The sequence below is a fragment of the Balearica regulorum genome, chromosome 5 (assembly GCF_011004875.1).
Source record: "Balearica regulorum gibbericeps isolate bBalReg1 chromosome 5, bBalReg1.pri, whole genome shotgun sequence".
Taxonomy (NCBI): domain Eukaryota; kingdom Metazoa; phylum Chordata; class Aves; order Gruiformes; family Gruidae; genus Balearica; species Balearica regulorum.
The window spans coordinates 24598972-24616895 of NC_046188.1; positions in this window are offsets into that span (position 1 = coordinate 24598972).

A 17924-nucleotide genomic window follows, 5' to 3' on the forward strand; every position below is an offset into this window, starting at 1 on the left:
ATTTAATAACATTAGGATCTTGAAATTGCAATTATACCATGCAGAAACCTGGATAAGAATGCCAATTTGATCGCACACTCAAAATATCTCTGCTTTTCAGAAACACAGACAAGTTTCTACTACAGATTAACATTATGGGCCAGATCCTGACCTCGCATAAACTGGCAACACCACTGTGCTGCGCCAGTTTATATCTACTGCAGAAGATGTAGGCCAGTGACTTTAAAATAATCAGATCAGAGATCCCATCCACAGCACTTAGCAGAACCATACACAGGTATATATTACACATACCCACTCACTGTGGGTTATGTATTTATAGAGCAAGCTAATTGAAAGGAGTTAAGACTGTGAACTGTGATGCATTCAGTCCTTTGATGTAAGCAACACGGATGATGGTGTCGTTGTATTGGAATCAGATATGAAGGCATGAACATGCAGACATAGCTAAGTATGACAGCTGTGCTAATACTCTGAGACTGAAGTAGTGCAGGATGTACGAGAATTTGTGGTTTTCTCGCACTGAGAAAAAACTTTCATCAGCCTCAGCTGAAGGCTATTGGTGCCTGAGGGCAAGGAATCACCATTCTATGATATGCACGTCCATATAACATCCTTCCTTGCAGACTGCACCTGGATGTAGTATGAAGTGTGGTATGTCCCCATAACCCTACAGGCTACAACAGTAGCTTTAATGGACACTGAGGCAGATGAAAAGGGGTGCCCTGGTCTTCCACATTCAGGACAGAGCAACAGATTAGCATCCTAGCCTTACAAGAAAGCTATAGACACAGCAGGAGATAGCCTTTCCCTTGTTCAGTTAGACAAGCTGAACAAGAGAAGTCCAAGTCTGCACCAGCAGAGCACACCTTGGATCCAGCTCTTAGCCTGGCTCCCACTCTCCCTTCCCATCCCACACAAGCACTCTTAACACCTGCAAATACCTGCGTAGGCGAGCCCACAGCTTGTAGTATTTGTGCAGGCTGCCTAACCCAAATGCCCAGCTGCTCTAAGAGCATGACCAGGTGCAATTGGGAGTGCTGCGCATTGTGGGTATAGCTTTGCCTCTACATCTAATTAGCAATGCAAAGTTGCACCCGCAGAAGAATCTGCCTAACGTAAAGTGGCCTATTTTTTAATGTTCTTATTAGCACTGAATGCCTTCCATCCCTACCCAGACACATGGCTGGGAGAGCAGGAGAGAAGGGCTCTAGCCTTTGTGCATAATCAGGCGGGGAAAGCTATCTGACCCACGCATGCCTCTGCCTCCCCCCCCCCCACTTCCAGTTAGTGCTTTTGTCATGCTGAGCTCCTGTGCTGTGGTTTCCAGGCGAATTTCCACTCGGTGCTCAGAGAGCTGAAACCTTTAGATTAATCCCAGATCTGTCAGCCTCCATCATTTTCAAGCAGGGCTGTGAGCTCCAGGGCAGTCCGTTACTTTCTCCAGTACTGAGAAGCCTTAAGCCTCTTGCTCTCATTTGCCTGGAGAGTGGACAGCCCCATTGCTCTCCCTACCCATCCTGAGATGACCCTGAGTCTGTGGCCAGTCTGGTTGCAGCAGGATTCTTCATGAATCAGGTGATTAATTTGTTTCCTCTCCCTCAGTGAATTTCAATTTGATCTGCAAAGTTCAAGCCAACCAGGAGCCAAACGCTGCCAACATGCCCCTTGCTCCCTTCCACATGGCTGCCCCAGCCCCTGAGCTGCAGCCACTCTGGCTGGCACCATAATCCCGCTTGTTTGCTGCAGGTGTGGAAGTGAGCCTAAACATCCCACACAGAAACTCTTCAGCCATTTCACTCATAGCTCAACATTCCTCATTGGCTGAACTTGAGGTTCTGCTCAGATCTGGCTTTGGTTAGACTGAACCTCTCTGATTTGTTTGTCAGTGATCAACAGCCATAGCAATTTCTTTCCCCCACTTCAGCAGACCATCATTGCCAGTCATCTAGCCCCTATCTCTAAAACAACGTTCAGCAGTCATTCAGAGAATTTGCATCCTTCCCTTTTGCTTACCTTCTGCCCTGTTCATTTTGCCGTACTCCAGGAAGCAACAATGGCTGCTGATGTGAGGCTGCAGTGCCTAGGACTAGTGCCTGGGACCATACAGCATGGTCCCCAAGCAATGTATGAACCATGGGGACCATAGAGAACACCTCCACTGAGCTCTCAACCTGCTGAAGGTGCTGCATAGCTAATCCAGCACCAGCAGGACCCTTGTAAGTGGCAGGCATGGCCATCTGGAGCAAGCAGAAAAGAAAGAAAATTTGTAAAATTACTAATGACTAAATTCTGGGCTCAGTGCTATACAAAGCACAGGCCAAGAACTGGTCTCTGGCCCACTGACGTATAATCAACCATGGCATTTCTTTCCAGCCTGTCCCAGTCTATGGAAGTGGGATATACTTACTCAACGTGCAACTGGCTTTGCGGGATTTCCTCCCTTGCACTCAAGCATGGCATGGGGATGGAAGCACTCTGCGAGAGGCTGAGCCCTGCAGAAGTCACCACTGGTAGAGCAAAACAGTCCTGGTCCTGGCTGCTCAGTGTTCACTGTGGCCCTCTATCATTCTGGCAGCTGGGAGGCTGGTGTGAGGAGCTGGCCTGCACCAGAGCATGTGTACCCCTGTATGAGTTGCCCAAAACCATCTCAGTCCCAAGGACCAAGGCCTCCCATGTCTGTGACAACCCTGTGCTTTGACCCTGCCATTGACAGGCAAGTGCTAGGCAAAGAGAAGAGCCTGATGCCAAAGCCCATTGAGGAGGCAGGAAATGAAGTAGAAATAAAATACAGTGAAGGGTTGAAAGGTCTGTCCCTGAGAAAAATCCTTGCACATGCTAAAAAAGGCAGATAACATGAGCAGAGCAGTAGCCGGTAGCTGCTGCCCAGGACTCCAGGATTTTTTCTGGACTCCTCCCCTTCACACACGCGCTCTGAGATGGGCTAAGGAAACCTGGGAGAGAAACCACATGCTGGGCACCAGGCCATGCTCCTGCCACCAGCAGCCCTAGGAAGAAGAGTAATCCTAACCAAGGGCCTTGACAGGGAATATTTGAAGGACCAGATACAAGCCAGGAAGCTAAGCCCCTTACACGCTATCCAGGACGCAGAGGAAACCACGGTTTGCTCTGACGCCAGAGGAGCAGGTGATTACCCAGCACTGCAAGGAGGTCTCCCAGCCCACAGCCCCTGCAAGCCAACCGCAGGCCTGCTGACCAGGGACATGAGAGCTCCTCGAGGTGCCAAGCTCACTGCTTAAGCAATTATCCTTGCTGTGAATACGTCCTCCTCATGCGTGGAAAGGGGAGATACTCTGGTGCTGGGCGCTGTGAAAAGAGTTTAACCCTTTGGCACGTAACAAATAAATCCCAGTATTCCAGCTCCCTGGCTAGTGCTCCCTCCAGCCTGCACTCCCCGAATCCCTTTCGAGAGCAGCTGAATCAATGTTTGACTTGTACAAACAGCCGCCTGACTGCAATTTGGAAGGGATTCAGATGGGGATTACAGCAAGGCAGTGGATAAAAATCTATTACATGGCAGTATTTATTCTAGATCCCTGTGGCACTCAGTGTGAACTCTGGCAGCATCTCCTGTTCCTTATTCAGTGGCACATGTGCAGGGGATTGAGAAGAATCACTTTCAGGAGAGTGTGCTGCAGAACAGTCAGATGAAAGGATCGGGATCCGGACTGAGTACACATTTCCAAGCCAGACTGACTTGGCTTTGCAGTGCATCCTCCCAGGAGGTGGGAACGTATTTCGTTTTGAGGAGAATTTGATATTGGTGAAATTGCATTGCTTTGATAGCCCTAAGGGCCTGTGCCAGCTCTGGGTTACCAAAGACCAATGGTTCTGGCTCAGTGCAGCTGTATCTGGGATCAAAATCCAATCCTGCCTTCTCTCTTTGGGCACAGAAAAGATCCCAAGCCCCGAGTCAGCAGTAGGAGCTCCCTGGGTGCAGGAAGCCTGCCTGATCTCAGACCATGAGAGTGACCTTTGCAGCAAGCCCCACATTGCCACCTAGAGCCCTCCTCACCCCTTGCCTGAACTGCTCCCCTCATTGCTGGGCTACAAGTAGAGATCAGCAGTCTCTGAGATGAGGTGACCCAGGAACAGGACTGCAAACAACCCACTCACTGCCCACAGGGGTCACCGCCAAACCACTGCTGTTGGCCCAGCCTGGCCAGGCTAGACAGGAATAGTCTTCCAGGACAGGCATCTGGCCCAAGTACCCTCAGTCCTTTTCCAGCACACACTCACACAGTCTGCCAGCACAGGGAGCACCAGGGCAGTGCTGCGAGATACCGCTGACTTAACAGGCTGTGACAGGGCTGTCCGGCAGCAAAGAGAGGCAGAGAAGCCACCACTCTCGAAAAAGAAATGGACATAGGGGAGGGGTCCAATGGGACTGAATCACCCATCCCCAGCTTTGCCTTCTCTTGTGCTGAAAATACTAAATCTTCATCTGCTGGAGGTACATCATGTGTCAAGGCAGACCAACCTTTCTACACCAGTGCTGCAATTTTTTTCTCTGCAGGGTGGTAGTGCTAAGAGCAAAATGAGCACCAGCCACGGTCCCCTTGCCTTGCTGCCACGGACAAGGCAGTGCGCACAGGCGCCCTGCTCCCTGGCAGCAGCATTTCTGGGCTGAGCAATACAGAAATGACAGGAACAAATGGACTGGAGAAGGGCTGGAGGAGCCTGAGCCAGTTTGGGCGGCCCCAGCAATGAGGGACCTGCCCTGAGCACAGCTGTAGACTCCAAAGCCAAAAGCGGTCATGTCCTAAACACTTAACAACTCCCTCTGGGGACTGCTCACGTGGCTGGATCTGTGCTGGAGTCAGCCCTGCACCAGTGAATGAAGCTCTCCCACAAGGTGTTGGTGCAAATACAAGGTTGCAGTGTTTGCTAGCAGGGAGCACCACGGGCCACCCGTTCCTCAGCTCTTCCCTGGGCTCTGCACAAGTCACTGCCCCTCCTGTACAACTATACAGATGACTGCCTGGATGGACAGGCTTCAAGTTCACCAGCATTGGTGGGGTCTGGGGTGCTGGGTCATTTTCTCAGCTTAGCCATTTGAACTTCTAGTTTAAATTTTGTTATCTATAAACCAGAGATAAGCCTGACCTACAAAGATGTTGGGAAACTCAATGAATGGAAAGCTTGCAATGTGCTTTAAGATCACCAGGGAGAAGATACAAGAGACAGGCAAAATATTGCAATACATGTAACATTTTATCAGATTGTAACAAATTTTAAAGTACTTCATGCACCAATCTTATATAAAGATGTGCTCTATCATACATTATTTCTTACAGGACCCACACTGCATTAAAAAGAACTAAATTTCTGGAGGGAAATTAGGAAGAGGTCATAACTCACAGATTCTGTCCCCTAGACTCATCCCCTCCACATGGTCTCTTTTCCCCCTTGCTTCCTCTTTTGCTACAATCCACACTTCTGTCACCCCCCCATTTCACCCTGTCTTCCTCCATCTGCTGTTGTGAAGTTACTGCTCACTGGGTTTTGCCTTCGTGCAGAAGCCAAAAAGCATCAGTAGCATGGAGCCCCCATAGGCAACCACACCGGGACGGCAGCATTCGCATCGTTTCCTCCAGATGCACCGACTGCCTTTGGGAGTCGCGACAGGGGTATGAATCTGGGACTCCCCCAGATTTATGTGTCACTTCTGTGGCCACACAGGTGTTCTGTAGGGACCAGGCTGAAGTACCCCTCAAGAAGAGCTTCACTTTCGTGCCACAGGAGAGCGTCCGTCCCTGCAAAGCATACTTTGATCCACACCAGTCCCCAGAGACCCTTGCTTACCTGAGCAAGCCTGGTTCTTCCACCCAAAGGGAGATGCTCAGACTCTGCATTATATATTACTGCTAATGAAGTTGCTTTGTTTGTTCTATTGCTTAGGGGAATAAGTTAATGTCTCAAAATGCCCTTTAATAGTATTAGGGTTTGTTTATTAGATATTTATTTTGCAAGATAAATGTGGATAAGAGGCTCCTACCAAAGTTCCTTCTGGGAGGAGAGAGTGTCAAGAGTCTCAGAGGATAAAATGGGTAGAGAGATCCAGGCTGGGTTCTTATCCAGGACAGCATACAGTACCCATCCTTTCTAACAGTGTAAAAGATAAACAGTTTCATATTCCTAATTCCCAGACTTTATCCTCAGCAGCCAAAAGAAAGTGGATCTGACATGCTTAGGGGTCTTGTGCTCTTCTTTGCCTGGGGCCTGACACTCCTTCCCTCCCACTGGTATAGAATGACTATGCTTCGCAAAACGGTGCAAGGGAGTCCTACAGGCTGCTGTATCATTGCTGCTGCGGCAGGAAGGGCTTGGCAGGGCAGGAGGGGAAAGCAGGATGGCACCGCTATAGGAAGCCTTCAGCAACAGTACAGAGGGAAGGGGAGAGGGGGAATAGCATGGATGGAGCACAGCTAGGATTAGCCTGTTCACTGGTGAACCTGCAGGCTGCATACACCCCTGCTGAGCCTTTCTGTGGGTTAGCAAATGGAAATACGGATAAATGCAACAGGTTAAGCAGTTATAATTAGAAGTAAGCACTGCAGGCTATCCTGAAACTTTGCAGGAGAGTCAAGACAGCCTCCTAACTCCTCCCCAGCAATGCGAGCAGAGTTTGGTGGGTCCCCACAGTCAGTCAAAGACTCACAGGAGTTAACTTAGAGGGGTTTTAAAAGTGACCTATCCAATGCATCCTAATTTCCCCTCTCTGCCCCTGATGCCCAGAGAAGAATAGGCAGGCGGGAAGTGGTGCTGATCTCTTGCACAGCCATGTTGTACAAGTTGAGTGAAGATGCCATCTCCTCTCTGCCCATGCACGTGGCTGGCATTTGAATCTGGTCTTTCTGATCGGAGCCCACTGCAGGTGTTTGCAGAGAGAGGATCACCCCCATGGCACCCTTCTGCTGGGAGGGCGACTTCCCTGGCCTCTCTTGGCTCGCAGCAGCTGTAAGGGAGGAATAGCCTTCCTGATGTGCATGGGAACAGAGCTGAGAGGGAGTGGTGTGGATTCAGCCTCCAGCCACCTGCTGTATGGGAACGGGCAGATCATTACCCAGAGAGCTCTGTAATTTTGCTTTGCAAATGCTTGCCCGCTGGCGCAGAGCCTGAGGAGGAGAACGGGGAGAGGGAGGCTGCTCACAGCTCTGCATGCCAAAAAGACACTTTACCACGCATGAGGCCACCAACGCTTCTGCAGCCATGAGACCTTGTAGGCTTAACCCTCTCTGCTGCTCCCCAAGCCGGCTTTTCGTAAGAGGGCAGGAAGGAGTGGCAAGAGCGAGTAGAGAGGGCAAGAAGAACAAGAGGATGTTGGAAGGAGGGAAGAAAGAGCAATGCAGGGAAGAGGACATGATGGCTAGGGAAAGGGGTGCATGGAGGCCATGCAGGTATGTCAGGAGAGGAGCCCCTGCAAGAGTTGACAGCATGAAAGGGAGAAGACTCCAGCCTTAAGGTCTCCCAAGCAGGCAAGCTGTAAGCACCCTCTAGGAACTAACACCAAGAGCGGGGAAGAGCCTGCTTGGGACTTTCTGCTGAAAGGACTAAGGCTTTGCAGAGCCTGCTTCCTGGGGAAGCCTTACAACTACAGCAGTCTGCTCTTCCTTCTGCCTCCCTCACTTCCCCAGAGCTTTTAAATTTGTGGGCAAATTTCAGCTAAATCTTTGACACAGCTACATCTCCATCTGGTATTATATTTTTTACAAGTTTCATGAAAACAGGTAAATGGATAGAAGAGAAAAGCCAAGTTTCTATGAAGGGACATGTGAAATGTGAATTCGACAGTATTATTGCCCAGCAGAGAACCCAAACAGGAGAGTGCTTCAATTAATAAGCGTCACAACAAGTTCAAACTCCAACTCTCTGAAAAGTAGTTTTTCAGCCAGAAGTTGTGCAAAATCACAATGATTTGAGTAAGCTGGACCCCCAGACTCTGTTCCGTGCTGATAACTGCTCTCCTCCTGATTTTGTTTGAGCCCGTTCCCTAGAGGTGTCCTCTCTGAGGTGTACATCAGAGAAGGCAGCAAGCTGAACCCACTGAGAACAAGTGTAAACCCAAGTGCTCAGCAATCATTACCTTTGAGGAAGCTCTCCCTGCCCTGCAACCACTGACCCCCACACACACAACCAGAGGATGGCTGCATCCTACAGAGCATCTCCACAGAGGTCTGTGCAGAGCTTCCCGGGCAGCAGAGCCTTTACTGCACCCTCCTGCATTGCACCAAGAATCTGCTGCAGCTCTGACAGAGGTACAACCCGAGAGGTCGTGTGTGTGGCCAGGGTGCTGCACACCAGAGAGGGAAGAGAGGGGCTCTACTGCTTTCCATGTTTCACAGATAATCCTCTGTTCTCTGCTGCTAGGCCTATGCCCAGACAGGGAAGGTGTTCTCAGCACAGAAGGGAAGTAAGGCTCAATTGCTCACACCCGCATCCAGCTCCTACTTCCCTAGTGAGCTGGGGAAGCCTGTTCTGCTAAAGGACCTCTAGATGTTCCTTCTACATTCAGGTAGCTCCAAAAAGGGTAAGCTTCATGCTTTACAAATACCATTCCCCAGCCTTGCCCCGAGGGCTCTGGCTAAAGTAAGCAACATGCCAACATCAGAAACATCTGAGGAAAAAAAAAGGGTAAGTCATGAGGAAGCAGGTCTTTGATATCCATGGCCATATGCTCTCCTTTTTATAGCAGAACACCTGTTTTCTACTTCACAAGTACTCTCAATTTCTAATAGTATAAGCCACAAGAAAACTAGATCTGCTGTGGCCACCTGATCTATTGTAGCAGCAAACATGCATCCCAATTCTGCTGGCACTATTACATGCTCCAGTAGCACCCACGACTTAGAGGATATTTACTGGGCTTAAAATTACTTTAAGAAGCAATAGGATAAATTTTTTTAATGTAATTTGATGACATTTTGATGAGTCACACCATTTTATCACAGATTTGCATCAGCCCTTATTTTTCTAATTATTTCTAAAAGTGTGCTATGAGTTTTTCAAGCATCTAATTAGGGAGTCATTGCTCTGAAAAGTTCCAATCTGAGCCCCTTGATCCTACACATATACATGGAAGCTTGACTTCAGCATCAGGGCTTCAGATATGAAAATGGACAAGGGACAGGCAGGAAGGGGACAAAGCCCAGGATGACTAAGAGAGCATTCTACATGTTGGTTGTTGTGAATTTTTTTTCTTCCCTTTTCCCCTGAATTTTTCATCCAGCTCTCACCCACTCACAACATGGTGCAGTGACAGGTGAGTCTTTCCTTGGCAGAGCTGAGAAACTAAAAACCTTAACTTTAGATTGAAAGAGTCCCTTCAAGTCACGCTAACACTGCCCTGTGTGATGTTGGAATACAGCTGGGAATTAATGGGTCAGAACAAAAAATTTTCCCCAAACCGGAAAAAATTCTGTATTACTGTTGATTGCTTCATTTCTTTCCTAAGTACATGAGGCAGAGATCTCATCAATAAGATTTCAAGAAAAGAAAAAAATAAAGAAAAAAAGATGCCGAGACTTTCTATATTTAGTAGCTTCTGCATTTTGGCACATTTGCTTGCTAAAAATACCTAAATGCACTTATTGGTGGGGTAGGGAAATCAGTATTTCTGGTTTTTACCATCCAATTATCCCAGCAACAAGAGGTAGACAATTGCAATTTGAGATTCCCTGACAGCTGTCTGCTGAACGTACAGCATTTAAATGCCCGTGTTTGCAGAAGGCGAGGAACCCAATCAAGCAGGCTGCCATTGGGGTTAGCACATAGCTGAGGTGCTCGGTAGCTCACCCGGGTGTGCCGATGGTCAGCCCAGAGAGCCAGCAGTCTGGGGTGAAGTACCCCTCCTCACCTGAGGCAGAGAGATGGTTCCCACATCCCCTTTGGGCAGGGCAGAGGGGATGGGGCTGCAGGCCAGCAGCAGGGCAGGCACAGGGAGGGAGGACATGCCAGGAGCAAGATGCCTGCCCAAACTCTCACCCTAGGACACCTCTGAGCAATTGGGATGCACAACCTGATCCCCATTCCTGGATTAGGATGTAATTTATTTCTTTAAGGAATGCGGGACTATGCTGACTCTGTTTCTTTTAAGCACTGCCCCTATATAGTGTCTGTTAGGTAGCCCAATGCCCAGCGCAGCCGACCAGGGAGCTGAAGACCCAAGCTGTAAGCTCTTCACCCTGAGGAGGTTTGGGTGCCACATCCAGCCCCATTTAGTGGCTGCATCTTTGAAGAAAGCTGCTGATGCTGCTGTGGAATCACGCTGCCCACATACATTAGGACACACATCCTGGCTCACCTGAATTACATTTTTGGACTAGGACCTAGGGACAAGTTTCCTTGGATCAGTTCTTAGGTTCAACCTTCTTTGTGTGTGACTGATCATCAGGGTTTCGTGGGACTCAGTCTCTCCTTCAGTATAAATAGTATTAGTGGTAAGAAACTACCTACAAGCACAAAGTAGATTTTATGAGTATCCAGGAAGCTCCTAAGAGGTATTGGTTTAAAGTGCTGAGCCATATCCTTTCAACAGCAGAGGCCCTGAACCCGAGGTAGAAATGATTCTTAAAGAGAAGCATAACAGCCAATATGGATTTGCAAAAGCAGCTCTAGTCAGTGATCTAGTTTCTTTTTCAAACAGAGTAACAGGGCTTGGGAGGCAGCGAGTGCTACGTCTCGACTCCAGTGAAGCTTTTGACATTTTGACATGTGACTCACGATATTCAAGAAAAGATTGTCTAGGTGAACCTACTGTGGGATAATAACATTTGGTTAGAAAAACATTTCTTGAAAATAGTTATCATTATTTCATTGCCAGATGAAAGATGTATTGAGTGGATCCTACAGGTGTTTGTTGGAGGGTCCAGCACTAGTCAATGTTTCCATTAATGACTTGGATAATGGAATAAAGAGTATACTTATTAAATCTGCAGATGACATCAAGCCGGGAGGGACTGAATACACTGGAGGACAGAAATAGAATACGAGACAATCACAGCAAATTGGACAAATGATCTGAGAATACAAGATGAAATTCAACCAGGACATATTCGTGTAATTAGACTTAAGCAGGAATAATCAACTTCATAAACACAGAAAAAAGAACAGCCACCTAGGTGGTAATTTTACAAAAAGGAGTTTGGAAGTTACTGTACATCCGAAGCTGAAAAGCAGTAAAAACTGTGTCTCACCACCATAGGCCAAGGAAGTATCATATTGGGACATTAAGTCTGACAGACCTGTGATGTAGCTTTTTCCCTGGAGGATTATGCCCAGTGTTGGGCATCTCCCTCTGAGACACAGGCCAATTGGAGAGAGCCCAGGAGAGAAGAAGGGGAATGTTCAAAGGTTTAAGATCTATGGCGAACAAGAGTAGACAGAACAGACAGAGGATGTCTAGATAAAGAAAAGATGACTGGGGGAGGACACCGTAACAGTTTTCAAATATCTGAACAGCTGCTACAAGGAAAAGAATAATCTGTTTTCCATGCCCGTGGTGAAAAAGAGGCAATAAATTCAACTTCAGCATGAAAGATTTGGGTTAATCTGTTAAGAATAGGGAAATGCTGGAATAGATTGCCCAGAGCTCAGTCAATATATTGTTAAGGGCAAAGGAGGTGCAGCTGAACATACCTGGGGCAAGGACATGGACTAGATGATCTCTCAAAGCCCCTTCCAATCCTAGTTCCTGTAGCTTTTTTTGATCAGTAGTAGCAAGTTGAAACAGAAGCTGTTCACAGAACTCTCCATTCCCTCTCCTTTGTATCAGATATTTTCTACAATGAAAAGGGAGTTTTGAAGCTTTTACAGTACAGCAAAATACACACACCAGTCCCTACCCAGCTTCAGCAAATCTGTTTTCTAAATACGCCAGACACATATTTCAGTGCTCTCAACTCTATGTGGAACAGAGCTTGGGACATTAATCTTTCAGCAACAAAAGCACAGTCCTCTTCTAACAAGCCTGCGTAACTGTTCCTAGGGGTGACTATGGAGCCGCAGAGCCCTGCGGTTCCCTGCACATGCCCTCCTCACTCAGTAGCCCCAGCTAGGAAAAGTGTTTACATCCCAGGCTCGTTGATCTACGCAATCCCAAAAATAAAAAGGTTTTGGCACGTTTGGGGCTTTTTTTACTGTTTCCCTGTGGAAACTTCTCATACATTAAATCTTATGCGTCCACCCAATAAAATAGAGGTCATATCTAAAAAAGATTATAAAACCCTAAAACCAGTACCAGTCTCAGAGTCCAAGCATAGGACCAATGGCAACTACTGTTAGCAACACCTGTATTTGAAATCAATCCCCTATCTCTTTATGAAGCCCTTCTGCCAAGAGCTAGAGCTGTCACAGGACCCTTAGCGCAGGCAGATGCCATGCTGTCCTGCTGGAGGGCATAGCACGTCCTTGGAAATGGGGAGGGAGACCGTGCTGGGAACACCATGCCCTGCAGTGCTCCCACCTGAACCAGACACAGATTATGGATGCTTATACTACCAAGAGGAGAAAAAGTGACCACAGGAAAATAATTAGTAGAAGTAGGGCAGACAAAGACATATCCCTGCCTTCTTAAGTGATCGTAAAAGTTTTCTGGTGTTAAGATGATCAGGAGTGCATAAAACACCCCCTCCCATGCCTTAGATGTGTGCCCATACAGACCCGTGGCAACTCTCTCCAAATTGAAAAAAACATGCTCCCTATTCAGTCTGCCAGTGATGAAGATAATTAATACTATTTCTTAGATCAACCATAAAGTCCCAGACCAGCACCTAGCAAAGTCAACGAGTAATGTATTTTGATGCTAAAGAGCTTCTGAGAGCAGCTGTCATCTGGCCCCTGTTGTCCCAGCTCCTCCTGCGAGGCCTCAGCTGCTGCAGGGTTTTCCTCCCTGCGCTGGGGCTCTGTCTGCCTGGCATGAGGCTAGTCCTGCCCTGCGCTGAGCCCCCCTTGCTCCCAGGAATCAATGGGAAATGAGGGCCCAGAGAGACCCCTTAGGGGCCACCCTAGAAGAGGATGGAGTAATTTCAGCACGAGACAGAACAAGCTCCCGCTGTACCTCATCTGGGGAGATGAAGGTCCATGCAGCCTGTCCGAGTGGCTCTGCCACGGGGGCAGGGCACAACTACACTTTTCTTATCAATGCATTTAGGCAGGGAATGGGGACCTGTGGGGCCAAGGACCATCCCTGTGGCTGGCCATCCTTCCTTTCCCATCTCTCACCCACGGCATCTCTGAGTGATGCTTCCATCGCTGGCTGTGCCCCTGCTGCTTGAGTTAATTACAGTAATTATACCTGCGCTCCTCAGCTCCAGCTCCCTTTTGTTGTCACTTCCCTGCCCGTTCATTTGCAAATCTAATCGCTCAGTGGATTTTTTTAAAAAGAAAAGGGGTAGAGAGGGCAAAGATACAAATGAGGAAAGAAAGTATGATTCCTGTAGCAACAATACAAGAGGAATTGAGGAGCCATTGAGTAGCACCAAGTGTTTTATTTAGTACCCCTGCGAGGGCTGCATGCTGCTCCCAACTCAGACAGAGAGGCCTTTGCTGGGCTAAAGCACTAGACCAGAGTGAGGAGAAAAAAAAAGAAAAAAAAAAAAAGAATTGCATCAGCCTCCCCCAGTACCTGCCAAATTGCCTGGATTAAGGTTCACAGCAGAGCTCAAAATACTGTCCAGTGCTTCAGAGCTCACTTGCAGAAGGGCAGAAGAGCTTCCTGGGCACCCAGTGTTCCCAGCATGCCCACACAGGCATGGGCACCACGAACCTCCAGCAATCGGCACTGGGTCCTACCCATTTCTCAGGCAGGTTTCCTGTGGGCAAGGGGTGCTGCAGCATCAGCTGTGGAAACAGAAGTCTCTTTTCATGCCTGGGAGCAGAGGCTTTCCAGCAGTGACCTTGGCAGAGCCATTGCTAGAGGTGAGTGTGCAGTTCAGGTCGCCTGTCTGGTAAGGATAGATTTGAGGTCAAACAAAAAGTGGAAGAAAAGTGTAACCAGAATAAAATTGGCAGAAATGCCTTTCTAACTGTTTTAAGGTGCTCTGAAGAAGAGGAAGCCTCTGACATGCCCTGCCAGCTAACACTGGGACCAGTGTTACATCACTGTCACAGGACAGTAAAGTAGAGCAGTGGGTGTTGTTCACCCAGTACTGTGTACACAGTTTGAAGGAGAAAAGTACAAAACAGTGTGATTTTGTCTTTTAGGGCCAATAGATAGAGCTGGTGAAACAGAGCAAGGGGCAAAGAGACACCCTGGTTCTTTTGCACTGAACACAGCAATTATATTATACTCAACTGAAGGACCTTCACACCAGCCCTTACACCAGTTGGTCAGTGTAGCCACACACTTCTGAGCTTGTTCACATTATCAACCCAGACACCAGAACTGCCTGCTGTGAAATGTTGTACCACTCAGCGCTAGGGCTGATTTCTCTTATTACCAACACTGGAAGGGCAGCCCAGGTGGCTGTAAAAGTCCAGGAGTTTGAGAAGGTGAGGATTAAACTAACTCCCCCTGATAAAGTATTAGAAGAATAGATTACTTTTTTTTTTTTTTTAAGAAAGCCAAAAATAGGTGATGTTTCTCATGATCACAGTAGATCTTTCTAATCTTTGTATGTTTGTACACAAAACATTTATTGTTTTGCATATCTGCATAGATAAGAAAGCACTTTTAGAGAATGGACATGAGCAAGAGTTAGACAGACCTTCTGAACATCATAGGCAGGAGGGCACTGAAGGAAACACGTCAGAACAGTAAAGCATTCCTATTTTGAGGTAATATCCAACTAGAATTTTTTAGTGAAGTAAAAGCAACAAATTCATTTTAATATAACCGAGGAAAAATGCAAACCCCCCAAAGTAATGCCTTGTGTCCAGGCAAGAAATATGAAACAAGAGGACTGCACAGCATGTAACTGGAGCATAGCAAACTAGAGAGTCTCCAAGTCCTTTAGATGACGTGCTCGAAAGGATTTTCCATCTCCCAGGAGGCTGATTGCTGAGGGAGAAGAGAAAGGACCTGCAATTAGGTTGATTAAAATAGTGGTCCCAGTATGGTCTGTTCTTCACTGTTGCCAGGAGACTAGAAGGCTGCAATGAACTGTTCAACCTTTTTGTAACAAAAATAGGTGTTTATTTCCACACCGTAAGATCTTGGCCCTCTCCAAGGCTGCACATTCTCTGTTAGTCCTCCAAAAAAAAAAAAAAAATCCCAACCCAACTTCACTTTCTTAGACCTTATTAGGATGGATTTACCACATCTAAAACCACATCAATTCTTCTTTGCCTCCATCTTCCAAAACCAGTACCCAACCCCAGGGTCTATGCTAACCATTCAGTGGTTGTTCTTTTACTTATTATAATATTAATCCTGTCTTTCCTTCCTGAACTGGACCGTAGTCCCAGATAGGCAGGTCAATTCCAGGTCAGTCAGCCCCGCCACAGGATATATATCTGAAGCAAAGGCTGACTCTGTGGCTCAGCTGATCGGTGAGGGCATTGAGATGGGCAGCCACTCACAGGTTATTAAGTGGACATGCGCTACTTATAGTCAGTGACTTATGCTCAAAAAGGTTACTATAATACCCTTATAATTTCCCTCCCTTTTCCCAGCTGATACAGAAGTGAAAGGAAACAGTATACTGGTGGGAGATGGTTACAGTCCAAAGTGAAGCCCTAGTTTTTCCTTCAAGTCCCTTTTGGGGACCATCCTAAAGTATATTGAGGGGAAAAAGAAGAAAAAAGAAAAAAAAAAAGAAAAAATCAGCAATAGTAGCTATTCTGAAGTTAAAAGCCTGAAGATCTCCGTGCATTTGAAGCATCTTTGTAGGCTGATTTAGGCCATTTGCTTCAATATGAGTCTCATCTTTCCTTAAGCCAAGTGCATTAATGAAACTGAGCCAACGTGCCTTTTCTGTGGCTTTCTCTTTTTGTATCTGCTGCTATAAAAGCCATGCCTGCCAAGCAACGCGCTTGCCTTTTAATGCCCCAATGCCAACATCCTGAGCAGGAGGCAAGGGACTGCAATAGATGGATGGATAGCTTGCACGACACAGTTTTGGAAAGGAAGGATAGAAGACTGCAAAACAGCAGCAAAATTAGCTCAAAGCTTAAGTCTCTGCTACAAATGCTGTAGTGTACATGTGGGGGGAGGGAGTTTGAATGCCAAGAGAGAGGATCCTTGCTCCTGTTAACACAGCAGCAATCAGGCAATAGCTGGAAAGAGCCATTTAAACCTCCCTGTGTAGCTGTGTTGTAACACAGCACGTAATTACTCATCGTGCTCCTTTCCACAGCCTGCACAGGCTGCCTGCTGAAGGAGCTGTACTGTGCAGCCACCTCAGCACGGCTTGGCCGCATGACTCCTTAGGTACCCTCCAGATCAGGCAGAGGGGAATTCATATGAGTACCAGAGAGCTCCCTGGCTAAGTCACATAACACATACAAGCCTTCCATCATCGCCACACCAAGCTCTCTACCTCCTCACATTTGGGTGGAGAAATGGCACCATTCACAGGGAAACATAGCCTGAGAATAAGGGCAAGCAGCAGGAGCACTACCAGAAAGTCTAGTTTGCTTCCTAGACTTCAGGCCCTTCACCAGACTCGGACTGGACACCAGCCCTGTTAGCACCTCTCCTCTGTGTTTGTTCCAACACTGCAAACAAGGATCTCCAAAGAGGGCACGCACGCCCAGGGACTCTGAAGGGGCTCAGATGGGCGCACAAAGGCACAGCCACATTAGTGAAGGATACAAACTCACTATTATTAGCACTAGAAAGAGAGCCTCAGGTTTCCCACCAGCATTTTAATAGAAGTGTTTCTGGTTCAAAACCACCTTGACTGGATGTCAAGGACACATTATAAACACAGGTCAATCCAGGTGTGAAGCAACGTAGCATAGAGATAGCAGTTGAAAGAATGCCAGAAGCAAAAAACCCCCAAACCTTAAAACACGCCCAAGAACCTTAAACCCAGCAAGCTCACTGTGGAATTGCTTAATGAATTGCTTCCTGCAACCTCAGATGCTAATTACTTGTGTGTTTTAATTTTTGTACTTAACATTCTTCTGTCCAAATTAAAGTAAATCTAATTTAATGTCCCAACACAAACAGACTCCAAGTGTCTTTTTCCTTGAAAGCTTCTCCTGCTAGCCGATACCTTGATACCATATCAGAATAGCATTATTTTAACTCCTAAGTGGCTTTTGTCTTACATGTTGTGAACTGGGCAGACAGACAAAAAATAGTGCAAGAGGTAGAGAATGTGCCTTCAATCCTGTCTGTCTACAGCTATAGCTATACAGCCTTCAACAAAGGCTACTGGAAAGGTTATACAGCCCAGAGAGGTGCACCACTATATGTTAATAACATCCAGGAGATGCTTCTCAGGTTCATTTCCTGACTCTGCAGGAAAGGAGACCTAGCCATAGAGCCCAAGGGTGCTTTTCTAGCTTACCTTCAATACTTCCTTTCTATTTACAAACTCTTCTTAGATGGCAGCCTCCTAGCTTTGCTTATACTCCTTCCATCTTGGACATTGCCCCTCTGACATTCCTTGCTTCTCAAGTTTCTAGAGGGTCCCTGCAGCTAAGAAAAACATCCGTCCCGTTTGTTGCAGTGTCTCCAGCTCCACTGGCCACACAGCATCAGGCACGGAGGAGCCCAGGAAGGAAGGAGGGAAGGACGGACGCAGCATGGGTTTTCTACAGAACCTGAAAAAGTCAAGCTGCTTTAAGGGTCTGCACAAGCAAAAGATGTTATTTAGCTCCTTGATATAAAAACAAGTGGTGAATTTACAGAACTAGACCTCCGTCCCAAAACATTTTTACCACAAATTTCTGTCACCTCATGAAAGCTCTTTGCTTCCACCTTGATGACAACCTTTGCCACTGGTGGTAGGAGA